General features: G+C 46.0%; 1 protein-coding gene across 2 annotated transcripts in view; it reads left to right on the top strand.

Annotated features, from left to right (window-relative positions):
- The first annotated feature begins 16,369 nt into the window (after nucleotides 1-16,369).
- LOC133128595 (AN1-type zinc finger protein 5-like) overlaps nucleotides 16,370-17,500 on the top strand; it is a 9,193-nt gene continuing 8,062 nt past the window's right edge. For both annotated transcript variants that reach the window (XM_061242239.1, XM_061242238.1), the window contains exon 1: nucleotides 16,370-16,470. The gene's annotated coding sequence lies outside the window, so the exon portion shown is untranslated. The remainder of the gene's footprint in view (nucleotides 16,471-17,500) is intronic.

Here is a 17,500-nt window from a genome sequence, read left to right as displayed (position 1 = left end):
AGAAACATAAAGGTACTGACTTCACTACAGACAGAGGTCTTGTGTCAGAGAGTTCACCACATGTACAATGTGAACGTATGCTCCCCCGTCGCTGCGAACGTCCGGTAAGTTAAGGTGACACGAGTGCCCGTCAGCCCTCTCTCCAATCGACAGAGGACATTTCGTCAGTAAAGCCGGCTATGAACGCACTGGGTACTATGAACTCGGTGAATAGAAGAACAAACAAAAAAAGAATCAGCAATGAACGTGTTTTTGTTTCAAAACAATCGGGCTGGGAATGCCCGCAGCCATGAACAGTGGTGGACAACGAAGGCTGGATCCATTTTCCAATTTTCACTTCTGGAATTACTTACTTAAAGGTGCAAGAGGTAAGATTTTTGTGTTAAAACATTGTTAAAAGACCATTGTAAATTGTAAATCCCTTCCTATCATTGAAAAAGGCTCACTGGCATGTTGACCCACCCTCTGCCTGTGTTTATAGTCCTTAAATTCAAGTTTCAAAACATGCAGTTGACGGGCCGGCACTCTGTACCAAAACATCGTATAGCTGTACAATAATTAAAGCCCATTGGTTGAAAATTGGTTCTAATTGCCACAGCCAATGGGTGGGATAAATGGAGTTGTTGTGGTTTGAGCGTGTTTGTAGCAATTCCTCTCTTGACCGTTAGAAGTCCAAAGTTACCTATTGTACCTTTAATTAGCCGTAACATTTACACCACCTGACATTTTAGCTGCGTTTAGTTCATCAGCGCACGAATGACAGCTGAAGACGTCCGTTCCTGTATGAAAATGTTTTACTGCGATCTGATCTCAGCGTGAACCAGTGTTGGTGCTGACAGCCAATCAGCTCAGTGAGCCAGGAGAACTTTTCTTTTTAGGCCTTTTTCAGCTTTATTGGACAGTATATAGTATAGAGAGACAGGAAGAATGGGAGCGAGAGAGAGGGGAAGACATGCGACAAATTGTCGGACGGTCGGATTCGAACCGCCGACGTCGCGGCTCGCAATGAGCATGCGGTCAGTGCTCTACAGGCTGCGCCACCGAGACACCCCGAGCCAGGAGAACTTGGGGAAACCAAAACCAGCACGCGTGCCTCGGCCCTCCAGGAGCTGAACAGCCCACCCCTGACTTTCAATGTGTCTGATTTGCCGGTGCTTTGGCGTATCTGTTTCCGATCACCTTTCTGACAGAAATGCTGTAGAATGTGATAAATTAGAGCGCTGTTCCTCTTTTCTCTTTGTGTCGACTCATTCTCTCTCAGTTTGAGCAGGCAAACTGTCATTTAAAAAATAACTGTCAGTAAAATATTTGTTTTTAGGTCAGAATGTACAAATAGACATAACCGTGTGTGGGTGTGTCTATGTGTGCAGGTGTTTGTTTGTCTCCATCTGTGTATGTGTGTGTGTGTCTCTGTCTGTATGTTTGTGCGCACATGTGTGTTAGTGTTTGTGTGTCTCTGATTCTGTGTGTGTGTGCGTGTGTGTGTCTCTGTCTGTGCGTATATATGTGTGCATGTGTGTTTGTGTGTCTCTGATTCTGTGTGTGTGTGTGTGTCTCTGTCTGTATGTTTGTGTGCACATGTGTGTTAGTGTTTGTGTGTCTCTGATTCTGTGTGTGTGTGCGTGTGTGTGTCTCTGTCTGTGCGTATATATGTGTGCATGTGTGTTAGTGTTTGTGTGTCTCTGATTCTGTGTATGAGCGTGTGTGTCTCTGTCTGTATGTTTGTGTGCACATGTGTGTTAGTGTTTGTGTGTCTCTGATTCTGTGTGTGTGTGCGTGTGTGTGTCTCTGTCTGTGCATATATATGTGTGCATGTATGTTTGTGTGTCTCTGTGCGTGTGCGCGAGCGTGTTTGCGCGGGCGAGCTAAACGCGAATGTGCCACTGAATTTACGGTCGCTGCTTTTTGACACTTCAAGGACCCCAGAACGAGTACAATCAATCCTCACAGCGGCCCACACCCCGGCGCTGGGCAAGCACGTGACGTGCGGCTGCACGAAGCCGTCTCCGTTTCCAGCGAGAGACCGTTCAGACCCCGGTGCGTTCAGATCGACCAGCGCTCTCGTCCGCTGTGCGAGATGGCGGTGAACCATTATTTACTTTATTTACGGTGTCTTTGAAGCCTGGAAGCTTTGAAGCGTCTCGCGTGCTAATGTGCGCGGTATTGTTCCAACACGTTCGTTCGCACAATACCTCTCCATCCACCCGCACACCTGCTTCATTCAGGACAATGAACATTTGACAACAGTTCAACCGAAAGTGAGTAATTAATTCTCCATCATGTTGCTCTTCTTTTCAAGCACTTAGAAAACATCTGCGGAGGACAGGAAAAAAACTGTGCTTTGTTTTAATAGTTTTTTTTGGGCTTTTCCTGAGTAGCACTCAGTAGGGCTCCCACTGTTTCACCCATACCCTCTCTCACACACTGATCAACTCCTTCAGCGCAATTGGCTCAGGCATTAAGAGCAGTCGTCTCATTGGCTCAGGCAGTAAGAGCAGTCGTCTCATTGGCTCAGGCAGTAAGAGCAGTCGTCTCATTGGCGCAGGCAGTAAGAGCAGTCGTCTCATTGGCTCAGGCAGTAAGAGCAGTCATCTCATTGGCTCAGGCAGTAAGAGCAGTCGTCTCATTGGCTCAGGCAGTAAGAGCAGTCATCTCATTGGCTCAGGCAGTAAGAGCAGTCATCTCATTGGCTCAGGCAGTAAGAGCAGTCGTCTCATTGGCTCAGGCAGTAAGAGCAGTCATCTCATTGGCGCAGGCAGTGAGAGTGGTCGTCTGGCAGTCGGAGGGTTGCCGGTTCGATCCCCCGCCCGGGCTGTGTCAAAGTGTCCCTGAGCAAGACACCTAACCCCCAAATGCTCCTGACGAGCTGGTCGGCGCCTTGCATGGCAGCCAATCGCCGTCGGTGTATGAGTGTGTGTATGAATGGGTGAATGAGAAGCGTCAATTGTACAGCGCTTTGGATAAAGGCGCTATATAAATGCCAACCATGTCAGGACCCTCAGTCGGCCTCTAGAGAGGACTGAACATGCATTAGGAATAGAGTCCACCACAGAATCACCACCAGCACCTGCAGCCAACAAACAGTGAATATTCTTACACACTGCATAAAACGGCCGCCTTAACACACATTTCAAGTCATAAGATATAATTTTTTCAGTCAAGTAGAAAATATTACCTTGTTTCAAATTGCTGTTTGTGCTCACCCCATTGGCAATCTCATTTAGCTAAAAAGTAATAGAAATAAGATTGAAGTCCAAATATTAGACTAAGATACTTGTTAAGACTGACTTATTTTTTGGCAATATATCTTATTCTCTTTAATGCAAAGGCACACAGTCCATCCTCCATTGGGAGACACAAAGTCGGTGGTTCAATCCCCGGTGTGGCCACAATAAAATCTGCACAGCTGTTGGGCCCTTGAGCAAGGCCCTTAACCCTGCATTGCTCCAGGGGAGGATTGTCTCCTGCTTAGTCTAATCAACTGTACGTCGCTTTGGATAAGAGTGTCTGCCAAATGCCATTAATGTAATGTAATGTTGTGAAAATGTGAATAATAAAATATAAAAAAATGATAAAAGAAAGAAAGGATTTAATTCCCGAACGGGCGCGGCAAGGAGGCGGGAACCCCAATCGGCTCGCGTTTCAGAAAAAAAAGACGGGACCAAGAGATCTGGGAACGCGTCTCGGGTGCCCGCCACTCGGGAGCGGAAAGAAACGACCTCGCATCGAAGGTCTGTGCGGGGCACGGTCACGATGGTGAGACTGGACCGTTCTGCTCAGAACATTCCAGTGCTGACGTCACAGTGAGAGAAAGGGACGGGGTTCTAGAACCCTGCCTCAGAATTCCGAAGAAAAAAAGAAAAAAACCTGCTCTTCAAAGGGTTCCCATGAGGGGAAAATGTAGAAAATTAGCATCCTGTTACCTGGACACAGCACAGCTCATATTTCGGCTGGAATTAACTATATTCTAACAGCTTACCGAACTCATATTCGTATTCAAAATGAATCATTCTGACTCATACTCTAACTCATATTCATAAAGCACCTTAATGCAGGCGTGTTGGTCCAGGGTCAGTTGACCTCTGTCCACATCCTAACCTTATTCACTGTGTGGGAGTGGGGAAGACTGATCCCGGATCAGCGTATCTCCTCTGAGACCCTATTCGGATGGGCCCGGTCTTAATTTAAAGGGCATGATTTGTGAACGACTGTTTAGGCGTTATGGTTTTTACCACGCAATGTATTTTGCGGAAAGCAAAACGCACTTAAAGCTAATTCGGCAAGCTGAAACAGCTGTGGCTTATATAAACATTTAGCCTTTAATGTACACTTCAATTCGTTTACTTCTTCTTTTTTTCTTTTGGAAAAAGAAATAAGTTCTTCGAAAAAAATGTAGAACACAGAGAATACGATCATGCACCGTGCTCCAGGCAGAACTACGCTATGAGAATTCCAGGTGATTAGATTCAATCAAATTGCATGTTGTCGCTTAGCTATCCAGTTGCCTAGTAATCAGAGACAATCCAGAACACTGAAACCAGGAACCGGCCCCTATTGGTCCCCATTACCACGCTTATTTTGGCCTTTGGAGTATTAAGACAGCGATCTCTCGCTGATAGCCCTTGCAGTCATGCCTTCTTCAAACAAACCGTTTTCTAATGATTCGACCATATGTTAACAGTCTCCCCGCTCTTGCCCCTCCACCTCCCGAAGCCCCCCGTCTCCAAAGAGTCACGCCTGAAACGCATTACCGCTTCCTCTCTAAACAGGTCAAATTAGAAGCAGCCCAGTTTCGTTTGTTTTCCCGAGAAACCCCAGGGTTTTGACGGGCTGTCAGAAGCCCCGAAAGCTCCCTGGAGCAGCCGCGAAGTGGCCGCCTCGTTCTGCGGACCAGCGAGGGAGGGGGGCAGGCCCGGGGGCCCGGGGGCCGGGGGGGGGGAGACAGGAAATTGGCAACAGAAATCAACAACAAAATGTGTTTAACTTCTAACTTGACACTTGACAGGTCGGATCGATCGTTCGATCGCGCGTCGTGTCGTGGCGACTTCTCCGTAACGGCCTCCGTCTGGAGACTCCTGCGCCGCGGAACGTCGATCAGGCCGGGCCCAGGGCGCTCCAGATCCAGTAGCGCTCCTGCCTGGGACCCGCTCAGCGCCTGTGTGGGTTTACTGGTGCCCATGGGGGGGCGGCTCCCACAGAATCCCCAGCACGGGACACCGCACTCCTGTTCCTGCTGGTGGCAGATGGGACCGGACGAAACCGGGAGGAACTGGCTGAAACCGGTTATTAGAGACAGTTAATCGCCGACCATTACAACCCGGCGTTGAACACTGACATCTACATTACATTACATTACATTACATTACATTACAGCCATTTGGCAGACGCTCTTATCCAGAGCGACGTACAGTTGATTAGACTAAGCAGGAGACAATCCTCCCCCTGGAGCAATACAGGGTTAAGGGCCTTGCTCAAGGGCCTTGCTCAAGGGCCTTGCTCAAGGGCCTTGCTCAAGGGCCTTGCTCAAGGGCCTCAACGGCTGTGCGGATCTTATTGTGGCTACACCGAGATTAGAACCACCGACCTTGCGTGTCCCAGTCATTTACCTTAACCACTACGCTACAGGCCGCCCCTGTTCCTGCCTGGGACCCGCTCAGCGCCTGTGTGGGTTTACTGGTGCCGATGGGGGGGCGGCTCCCACAGGAACTGGCTGAAACCGGTTATTAGAGAGAGTTGATCACCGACCATTACAACCCGGCATTGAACACTATCATCTAGGGTGCCGCTGCTGAGAAAGGCAACGGCTTTGACTCAATATGTAATATACTGTAGCTTTGACAGGAAATGGAAACTCTGATGCCAAAAAACACTGCTGCTTATCTGCTACTTCCTGAGAGAAAACCATCGCAGAAAAAATAAAAATAAAAAATAAAAAAAAGGTTCCACAAGGAACCCTGTGATTCCATCGAAGAACCCTAGTTAAAGGGTTCTTTTTCAGGCAGATTAGTTCACAGTCTGGGGGCTTTCACCCTTCACCCCCATGTTATGGGTTCCTCTATAGGTATGAGGCAAAGAATGCTTTTTAAAGGTGCAACAGGTAAGATCTTTGTATTAAAACATTGTTACAAGACCATTGTAAGTCCCTTTTTATCATTGAAGAAGGCTCACTGACATGTTGACTCACCCTCTGCCTGTGTTCATAGTCCTTAAATTCGGGTTTCAAAATATGCAGTTGATGGGCCGGCGCTCTGTATAGCCGTACAATAATTCAAGCTCATTCGTTGAAAATTGGTTCTAATTGCCACAGCCAATGGCGTTTCAACGTCAGTGCGTTTGAGCCATCTGAACACTTTTGAGTGAATCTGCAGTCACTGCTTCCTGTTGAGTGAGGCTGCAGTCACTGCTTCCTGTGGGGTGAGGCTGCAGTCACTGCTTCCTGTTGAGTGAATCTGCAGTCAATGCTTCCTGTTGAGTGAGGCTGCAGTCACTGCTTCCTGTGGGGAGGCAGAGCTCTGTCGATGTTCGAGGGCTGAGGGCTGGGATAACGCTTGTCTGGGTATAAAGATATACAGGACAGTGCAAAAGTCTTAGGCACCTGTATAACATTCTGTACAGGTAAGATTCTTTCAAAAATAATTCAATGAAAGGTCCTAAATAAATGTACTATACATTTTACATTTTTAGTAATTTGGCAGAATCGTTAAAATATTGATTTGATTCTGTTTTTTTGTGACTACTGAAATAGCCAACTCTGTCCTGCAGTTCTGTAAGACAATCAGCAGGGAGGTTGTTCCAAGCATTTTGGAGAACTTGCCACAGTTCTTCTGCAGATTTTGTTTGGCTCCTTGCTTCTGATCTTAGACAGCCTTGAACAAGTTTTTATGTAAAATGTGGCCAATTGCTTACAGTAATATGAAACTTTTTTAAATTAAATCTCAAATGTGTTCTTTTATACTAACACACACACACACACACACACACACACACATAATAAAGTCTAGGGTGCCTAAGACTTCTGCACAGTACTGTATAGTTCAGTTCAGTTCTTTCATTGTCCCAGGAGGTGAAATTCTCCTTGCAGTCAGGAGGAAAAATGTCAATACAACACATCAATACAACACAGCAACCATAAAAGGCATTTACAAGAACAATACACACACTCCACAGAGCAATTTCAGTTTCAGAAATTAGTGGGCCTCGGTATTAAAGTGCAATAAACCGATGGCGATAGCTACTGCATGAAATCTATTGTATACTGCCCTCGGAAGAATGAATCTGCAGTCTAATTTAAGGGAAAATGAACCCTTTTTAAGATGTGAGTTCACAAATATGTGATTAGAATGTTTGCTAACCCTTCACAATAAGGTTACGTGAATTGGCATTAACTAATGTCGTGGTTAACTCATAGACTACTGAGCAGCTCATCTGTACAGTTTTGTCAATATATTTGCACTTCGTGAACACATCAGCCGCTGCCAGTTCACGGACCCCATTGCAGTGTAGTGTGACAGAATGCTCTCGTCTGAACATTCCAACTGCTGATGTAACAATCACCACTGGCGACGCAGAGCGGCAGAGTTCTAGAACACCGGCTAAGGATTCTGTAGAAAAACGATCCACAAAAGCCCACGTCAAAGGGGTTTAAACGTAAAATAAAATAAAATAAAACGTATCCTCGCTGTGGAAATATAAAAATGTCTGTTAGAGCACAAGATATGGAGCCGAACTGAATCCTCGGGCATCACGTAAGCTGTACATTTTTACAAATGTCTCAATAAAGCTTTTCCGAATTGTGTTTGCCGCTGAACAGAGCATCATAAGCGACGCACCGCTCGACTGACCACGGGGTCCCATCAAATCTGACCCTTAAAGGATAAATCACAGGTAATGGGCGGACAATTAAATTATCCCGCACTAACCTTGTGTACTGCCATGTAGTGTAGTCTATTGTTACTTTGCTACAAATGTGATTTGTTTGTTCGGGGAAGGGCTTTCATATTTGCTGTCGGTTGCCTGGCTGTAAAACTGCAATGTTTTTCTGGTTACTTCCACTGAGACCAGCTTTCCCTTGATAGTTAGGCTTTTGGCTCAATGGGCTTTTTACCTGGACCAATAAAGATTAAATAAATAAAAAAACATTGGAAAATAAGAATAGGACAATTGGTTATCCCAAACAGACATTCACATGAATGACAACACACACACACACACATACACATAACCAAACACACACATACAGTGTATTTATTTGACTTGTTTTTTAGACTTATTAAGTCTTCTGTCAGCTTTGACCAGTCTGGCCATTCTCCTCTGACCTCTCTCATTAACAACTTGTTTTTGCCGACAGAACTGCTGCTCACTGGATGTTTTTTGTTTTTTGTTTTTTGGCACCATTCTCTGCAAAATATAGAGACTGTTGTGCGTGAACATCCCAGGAGATCAGCGGTTTCTGAGATACTCAATCCACCCTGTTTGGCACCAACAACCATTCCACAATGAAAGTCACTTAGATCACATTTCTTTCCCATTCTGACATTTGGTCTGAAAAACAGCTGAACCTCTTGACCACAAGCTTTTATGCATTTAGTTGCTGCCACACGATTGGCTGATTAAATATTTGCATTAACAAGCTGGTGTTCAGGTCTACCTAACACAGTGCCTACTGAGCGCATATGCATAACAGATTTTTCTCGGTAGTATACCATCGTAGTCTTATAAAAGTGAGACAAAGCAATGTTCTTGATGAACACAGCTGACGCATGGCAGAGACTGAGACTAAAGCCACACACACACACACACACACACACACACACACTCACACACACACTCACACACTCACACACTCATACACTCACACACACACACACACACACTCACACACTCATACACTCACACACACACACACACACTCACACACTCACACACACTCACACACACACACACACACACACACACACATTCACAAGCGCATTCGGCAACACCCTCCACTGTTTCCCAGGGCCGTTTCCTCTTTGTTGTGCACAGGTGTGCTTCTGTTTCCCTGCCGTTTGAAAGGAGTTACCTGGGAATACCTGGGAATACCCGGGAATACCTGCCGGAGTCCACGCCTCGCACCGGGCCGATTTATAGTTGTATAGATGTTGTTTTTTGTATTAGCTATTGTATTGTCGTACTCGGGGTATTCTAGCTGCCAACTGTGGTATGCTAGTTTGGAAGTTGATTGTATTCTTCAAGGGTTCTGATTATCTGTATGTTTACACTAGGACTGTACTGTCCTCTCAGGTCCTCTTCGCACTTGTGTTTGATCTGCACCTCGTTGTACGTCACTCTGGATAAGAGCGTCTGCTAAATGCCATGTAATGTAATGTAATGTAATGTAATGATTTGGAGCGTGCTAAAGGGAGGGGGAGTTTCGTGGTGCTGTCCGGAGGTGTGCTTCTTAGGAAGGCTACGGGGAGCTGCATTGACTTACATTCAGCCCGTCATGAGGATGGACCTCTGTGCGCGGGCTTGATGTCATGAACAGAACCCGGTCTGACTTAAATCAAGGGAGTCCAGTCAATCCCGTGTTCAACACCCACACCAGCACACACCTACAAACAATGCAGCACACACACACTTGTACACATGCATACCGCATATACCCATACACACACACACACACACACTGCACATTACAGCTACATACACACGCATACCCTTGTACACATGCAAACCACATACCCCCCCGCCTCTCACACACACACACACACACACACACAAACAACTGCAGCCCATCTGAACTTCAGACACTGCTGCTAATTGAGCTCTGAGTTCACCCCAAGGCCACAGACCGGTTGAGGCATTAAACCCCTTTAGCCGCCTCCACAGCAACTCCAACTGAGCATCACAAAATGGCTGCCTGGGGAAAAGGAACAAAGAGTTTCAAACTTTTTCTTTTTAACGCTTTTAACGCCTGGGGAAAGCGCGAATGAACAGTTACCGCTATGTAAATTCGCCGTTTGTTTGTTGACGCTAATTGTTATGAGCAACAGCGTCGTCGCGGTGATGACATTAACTAATTCCGTCGCCGCGAGCCTCGGCTTACAGGGTCCTCCCGTGATTGGTCACGGCGTCGCCGGGGGAAATGAGATCACCTGTCCCTTCCACTTAGGAGGACAGTCAGGGTTCATGAGGCTCATCCGCGCGCAATGCTACAACCCTGAACTGAAGGAAAGGGGGAGGAGAGAGAGAGGGTGAGAGAGGGTAAGGGAGGGTGAGAGAGAGAGGGGGTGGGAGAGATAGAGAGGGAGAGAGAGAGAGAGAGGGAGAGGGTAAGAGAGGGTGAGAGAGAGAGAGAGAGAGAGAGGGTGGGAGAGATAGAGAGGGAGAGAGAGATACAGAGAGGGAGAGAGAGAGAGAGGGAGAGGGTAAGAGAGGGTGAGAGAGAGAGAGAGAGATAGGTTGGGAGACCAAACGCACAAAAACACAGAACTGCAGCAAGAGAGGGAGGCCTTTATCCTTTGTGACCTTTGACTTTTGACTCCCTTTCATTCTAACGCTTAAACGCTTCACAAATAAACTCAAGTGCAAAGCCCTATAGGAACACAACAAACACAACAGAATCATATATTCGTTTATTTTCCCAGCTCTCTCTCTCTCTCTCGCTCTGTGGTTTTGTGTATTTGGCCGGGCCTCGGGTGGGGAGGGAACACATTGCATCATGGGAAGACGATGGCCGGAGGACGCTGAATTCTTGATTCCGGGAGTCTGAACGGCACAGTGTGTGGCACGCTGCTAATTCTGATGGATCTCATCGCAGTTTGGCAGGAGTTATCATATGATCGATTTCTGCCGGGGCTCCTGAATATTTCACACACACCAGACTCCCTGCCAACCCATCCTGCCTGACACCCCCAGTGCCGGCTCATTGGCAGTCCCCTTATGAAATAATCTCACTGGGGGGAAAAACAAAACAGGCAGTCGCAGGGGCAGCCTTTCGCCCGGGGTTCCACCGCCGAGGCCGTAAACCATCGTCAGGACCCCGAGACGTCTTTCTGCTTACTCCCGCGACCACGGGCGCGCAAAGAATCAATCACTTTGACGGCGAGCTTGTCCAACTCGGCTGTAGGGCACGGTTTCCTAAAAGACTGCTGTCCTGCGCTATGTTGACTGAGGGAAAATTCGAATCAGGCTGTGTCCATCTGTATGCAGGGATAGAACAATTAATATTGCTTACCTGTGCAGACGAGAAGCACAAGTTCTTTCGGGGTTTTTTTTTTTTTTACCTGGGTGGAATTGGCAGCAGGAGATGGATTCCACCTCGCCACTGGAATAATAAAAAGCTTAAAATGGTGCCTTTGTTCTTTTTATGTCCCCCCCCCCACAGAAGATGATGGGTAATTCCTAGTCTCGGTGGAGGTAAACACCCCGATGACTGAAATAGCGCACGCGGCGGCCACATAATGAAAACTCTAATGACGCAAATTCTAAGGTAATGGGAATCTCTAATGAAAGCGCGCGGCGCGCGGGGCCGAGGCGGCTCCCCTGAAAATAAACGGAGATAATGCTTTAATGGATATTCGCCGGGGCGAAGCGGAGAAGTGCTTTCCTCTCTCCAGTCTGTGAGGCTGCGGGTCCATTTTGTGCTCCGTCGATATGTGCTCCGAGGCATCCGTAATTGCCCAAACTGAAAATATCTCTTTGGGCCTTGTCAAATCTCTCCTAACATTTTAAATCCATTTTGCGCTTATGTATAATTACAGATGGGCTTTTTATAACTGAGGGAGGTAACCTGCGAGTGTGCTTTTCTCCTCAAGTGAGTCTCTGAGTAGCGCATCCTTCGTGATAATTAGCATTGACGACAGTATGACACACGCACACTCAAATCAAAGAGTCTAATGAAGTGGAAAGAAATGTGCGATTATTTATGTCTTTTTTTGGGGGGGGGGGGGGTGCTCCAAATGGGGGCGCCATCGAGTAAGGGTGTTGCGCTACCGCACACTGCCTGGCTTGTGAGCAAACACTGCCCCCTTGAGGCGAAATTACCACACTGCAACACTGCGCATGAGAACTATTCTTCCGCTGTTTGTGTCAATTCCTCATCGTCTTCCTGGATGGTCAGATGCAGGAAGCCACCTGGGTTAATACCCCTACACTTTCCAAAACTGCCGTGGGATTTACAAGGACCACTTTGATTGAGGAACTTGGTTTAAGGTTTCATCCAGACATTGTTTCCAGAACGGTGCCTAATCACTGTACTGGTGCAGAGGGAGAAGTGCCCCCTACTGGCCCAATCCCAATATGGCAGATGTGTGCAATTTTTGTATGACAACGTACCACCTGACCAGGACACGTTCCAATCTACTGCTCAGAAACTGCGCTCACTTTTGCACAAACTTAAATCTGACACCAATACCAGGGTCCTGGAGCAGAATGTTACCAGGATGTGAGCGGTGACCAAGGCCGCGGATGGGGCAGAGACATCCGGGACGGTCTGTCCTAGGCCCCCGGCCCAGAGGAGACGGGACGGAGCTATTTTTACATTTCTTACTAAATATATCGGCTCTCCCGGGCCAGAGAATTCATAGCCGCAGTCCTGTGGCCGGTGACCACCGGAGGGCGCTGTGGCCAGATGTGCTGAAGAGTCAGGCGGACCAGGCTGCCTTCATGACATTACATTACATTACATTAATGGCTTCTTATCCAAAGTGACATACAGTTGATTAGACTAAGCAGGAGACAATCCTCCCCTGGAGCAATGCAGGGTTAAGGGCCTTGCTCAAGGGCCCCAACTGCTGTGCGGATCTTATTGTGGCTGCACCGGGGATCGAACCACCGACCTTGCGGGTCCCAGTCATGCACCTTAACCACTACACTACAGGCTGCCCCCATGATGAGAGAAACTGCTGCTAATGGGTTCAGAAACTGAAACTGTAGCAGCTTTTGAGTGTTCCAGTTATGGCTGTGGACTGGGCGGTTTTCCTATGGCATGGTACTGACTCTTAGGGGTTATTACAGAGTCTGTGGAGCACTAATCCGTCACAGATCACACACACCCTTCACTCACTCGTACCAGACAGGGAACTCCAGAGTCTCCAGCTGGCCTAGTCGTTTGACTGTGGGAGGGACCCGGAGAACCTGGAGCACACAGCAAGGCCCCGCTTGGAATCCCATCCTGGGGCCTTCTCCAGTGAGGCAGCAGAGCCATCCACTGCCCTCTGAAAGGTGTAACTCACCAATTTCTGCAAGGATGCGTCTAGGACAGTGAATCCCAACCCTGCTCCTGAAGAACCTGCAGGTTTTCATTTCAACACTAATTGGGCACACCTGATTCTACTTTGTTATGGTTGCAGTGAAAACTGACAGGACGGTAGATGTCACTAAACTCACGTGGTTGCCCTAAACTCACGTGGTTGCCCTAAACTCACGGGTTACCCTAAACTCATGGGGTTGCCCTAAACTCATGGGATTGCCCTAAACTCATGGGGTTGCCCTAAACTCACGTGGTTGCCCTAAACTCACGTGGTTGCCCTAAACTCATGGGGTTGCCCTAAACTCATGCAAATGAAATGCAAATGCAAATTAAACCCCCCTCAAATTAAACTGCTCCACATAGTTTGGTAAGTTTGGCAGTAATGAAAATGATATTTGTTTTAAACCGTGCGAAGGCCCAGCTGAAGCCTATTTGCAAGTGAAAAGATGAGTTTGTATGTTGACTGGGACAGGGCTTGTTCAGTCGGTAGAAGGTTGTTTTGTTCAGCCTGAATGGTTTGGCGCGTTTTGAATTCCCCTTCTGGGGATTGTGCAGTTGGAATGCTGGCTCCACTAGGCCAGCGCTGGGGTAACATACTGTGAGGTAAAAGTTTGTCGATGGTTGGTGAAAAAAGTGTCACCCGCTCACACACTCAGAAATAGTGGTACAGTGGAGGTTTTTTTTTGATCTTCAATTAACTATTTTCCCAAATATTCCCTGAAAGTACAATAATGCTCTACGTGGGCACAAACAAAGTATTTTTACAGGCAAAGGAGGTACAAATTAATTCTATAATGCTGGTGTAAGGGTAATTTTCTTAATTGAGTCTTAATTGACAATGTGTGTTAACATGAAGACAATCACGTGGTAAAAAAATAACCTTTTATTTTTAATCCTTATTACTATTAGACCACTTCATGAATTAAGTGCTTATTAGGAGTCTTACTGTTTCTCTCCCAGCAGACAGACAGCCTTTGAGTCTTTGGTTAGAGGTAAAATAGGTCATTTTGGGCTTCTAACCGGCAAGAGAGTAACTGCAGCAACGAACACGCTCAAACCACAACACTGTTTATCCCTCCCCCTTCTCTGTGAACGTGCTGACGTTGAAACGCCATTGGCTGTGGCAATTATAACCAATTTTCAACCAATGAGCTTTAATTATTGTACAGCTAAACAATGTTTTGGTACAGAGTGCCGGCCCTTCAACTGCATATTTTGAAACCCGAATTTAAGGGCTTTAATAAGCACAGGCAGAGGGTGAGTCAACATGTCAGTGTTTGTGTATTGTACCTAAGATCACAAATGTGTGATTAGAATGTTCTTTGTTGAACATTCTAATGCTGATGTAACAATCACTACAGCCAATTCAATGCAATGAAGTTCTAGAACACTGAATTAGAATTTTGAAAAGAGAGAATAAAGGCCTTGCACAAGACAGAGACAATAACCAATATTCAGCTAATCTATTGTCTCCTACCTGCATTTTTTCCATTAGCATTCATTCGCTGGATCCTGCCAGAAACTCATGACAATACCCACAGTGCATTATGGATGGGCAGCCTTCGTGTTCAATTCAAGCATCGCTCAAACCTCAAAGTCACAGTATTACACTAGATTACCTTTATTTAGTTGACACTTTTATCCAAAGTGACTTCCAAAGTGCATTGTGAAGGTCACAATTCACATACGAACATTAACATGAAGTATAGTGCATGTCAGTAAGTATGGCACGTCGAATTATATATAGATAAGGGAAGCAACAACAGCCAACCAAGACAAATGCAAACGTGACAGAATTGCAAACGGATGGTGCAGTGGGTAGCACTGCCGCCTCACAGCAAGAAGGTTTCCTCCGGGGACTCCGGTTTCCTCCCACAGTCCAAAGACATGCAGGTTAGGCTGATTGGAGAGTCTAAATTGCCCATAGGTATGAGTGTGTGAGTGAACGGTGTGTGTGTGCCCTGCGATGGACTGGCGACCTGTCCAGGGTGTCTTCCTGCCTTTCGCCCAATGTATGCTGATCTGGCCTGATGCAACTGTGCCAACCAAGAGGATCAGAAGGTGGAGTTTACATTTTTGAGAGTATTTCATAGGTTATAATACACCAGACAAGCTCAGTGAAGGATAGAAAGGTATTTTAATGCAAAACAATAACGTATTTCACCCAGGTCTGGTGATAATTTCACTCTGTCCTTTACATTGCAGAAGCTGGGGAAATTGTGCACACTGTTAGACGTTGTAATGATAACATTTAAATTACATTTAACTCAACAAAATGCTTGTGTCACTTTTCGTCGTCGCCCCCCTCCTTTTGCCCAGCCGACCAGAAGTGAGAGAAGATGATGTCACACAATTTGCATCATGATGTCACATGATTTACGGTCAACTGACCGATTTCAATGAGGAACCAAGACTTCCTGTGCGTGTCTCAGGGCACAACATGAGGCAAAATGCAGTGTACCCGGATCCAGGAATCAGATTAGCTGGGAGGTTTTACCGCAACCAAATTCTTAATAACTCTTGATTAACTGTGGATTCCAGATTATATTACAGCTGCCATTAATCAGAAGACATTGACCAGGATCGCATGCAGCATATTGAAATACATACTGTACATTATAGTATTGATTTGTAGGCTGTATGTTATGGCAACAACTGTTCTATCAAAGACATGCATCAATTTATTCAACATATAATTTATGGAACTGAGTGCAATTACAGTATACGAAAATCACTTCAATGGTCCACAGGTTACATCAGAGCAACAATTCATTTTCTGACTTTTAAAACTATTTGTAATTGCAACCAACAGTTTTTCAAAGCGCACTCAATTTAATTTTATAGCTATCATTAGGTGTAACGAGTCTACATTCAGTGCAACATTATAGATAATTTTTCACCTTTGTCAGCGGTGGTGCATTTTGACTATGAGCCTTGCCTTGTTTGTGAATGCAGAAACCTTCGCCATTTTTTGTGCATCAAAAAAAACTATGGTCTGTAATATGTAGGTGAAAAAATGGTAAAATGCAGAAAAATATGTCGCGACACAGGCTAGCAGGAACACTGAATGTACCGCAATAAAGAATGGATTGTTGCTTTACATGACGTCACAGTACTCGTTCAGAATGACGAGACTCCAGATTTAGTGGCGAGGAGGCCGCGAGCGCAGGATTGTTTACCTATTATTTTACCTGAATATTAAGTTTACTGGCGGTCTTCGCTGATTCCTAGAACAGGTAAGGTGCATTCGAATGCGGAATTCGAGTGGCTTCTAACTTAGAGGGACAGCCGAGGGACAAATATAGACCTATAGTTGCAGAGCCTGGTGTAACCCCCGCCATAGTTTAAGCCAGTTAATCGCCGAAAATTGTACCGGTAAAGCTAGCTCGCTAGCTAACTGTAACATATTAACAGCGATGGAGGTAACTAGCTAGCGTACTGCAAAATCACTAGTCTACCTAGATTACATTTTCGAACTGTGGCGTTCTGTTTGGCAGTTTAGCACATACTCACCTTGTTGTTGCTGATAACTTCGTATAGCGTTAAATCGTATAACATTGCCCACTTTGTTTATAGCAACTAGCAATCGTTAGCGGAGGTGTGAATGTAAATTATGGGTTAGGTAGCTAGCTAGTCCGCATTTTTAACAAACTAGATGGCTGTCTTGTAAATTGATAATACATCGAACTAAATATTTATGGGACTGAATATGTACGTGGACACTCAGTAGGATTTTTTTTTTCTTTCTTTTTTTAGGATTAGCTTGCTAGTTTGGACAGACAACTTCAGTTAAACGTAACGTTAGGTTTGTTTTCCAACGCTATACGTTTTAGTTGGCTAGACAGCCTCTGTACGTTTTCTCAAAAGCCATACATGAAAAATGAAATTCTTTCACACTCTCTAGGTATGTATAATTTTGCTTAGGCCGTAAAAGCCTCGTACTGGAGTTCTGGCATCTGGACCTTGCCCAAGGTTGTGTTTTTGGGCTGCTAAGACCCGCCCCGTCGCCTGTCAAGGTCTTCAGCTATAGGCTAACATGCATGTGAGGGGGGCGCTGCGATTGGACAGGCAGTTGCGAAGTAAAATATAGCACTACGCTGTCATTGTTGGTGATTAAGCGCAGAATTTGGCAAAAACAATACAATCAAAAGAGCAGATCCTGTTCAAGCGAGTGCCATGTTTCCCCCAATAGCGTTCCCAAATTTTTCTAGATCGTCTAGAATGCATTATATTATCAGCGCGCTTGAACGTGGGGTCGCAGTCTCG

The sequence above is a fragment of the Conger conger genome, chromosome 5, assembly GCF_963514075.1.
Source record: "Conger conger chromosome 5, fConCon1.1, whole genome shotgun sequence".
In the NCBI taxonomy this organism is placed as follows: Eukaryota; Metazoa; Chordata; class Actinopteri; order Anguilliformes; family Congridae; genus Conger; species Conger conger.
The sequence above is the reverse complement of the archived record's forward strand: the minus strand, read 5'-3'. Positions and strand labels throughout refer to the sequence as shown.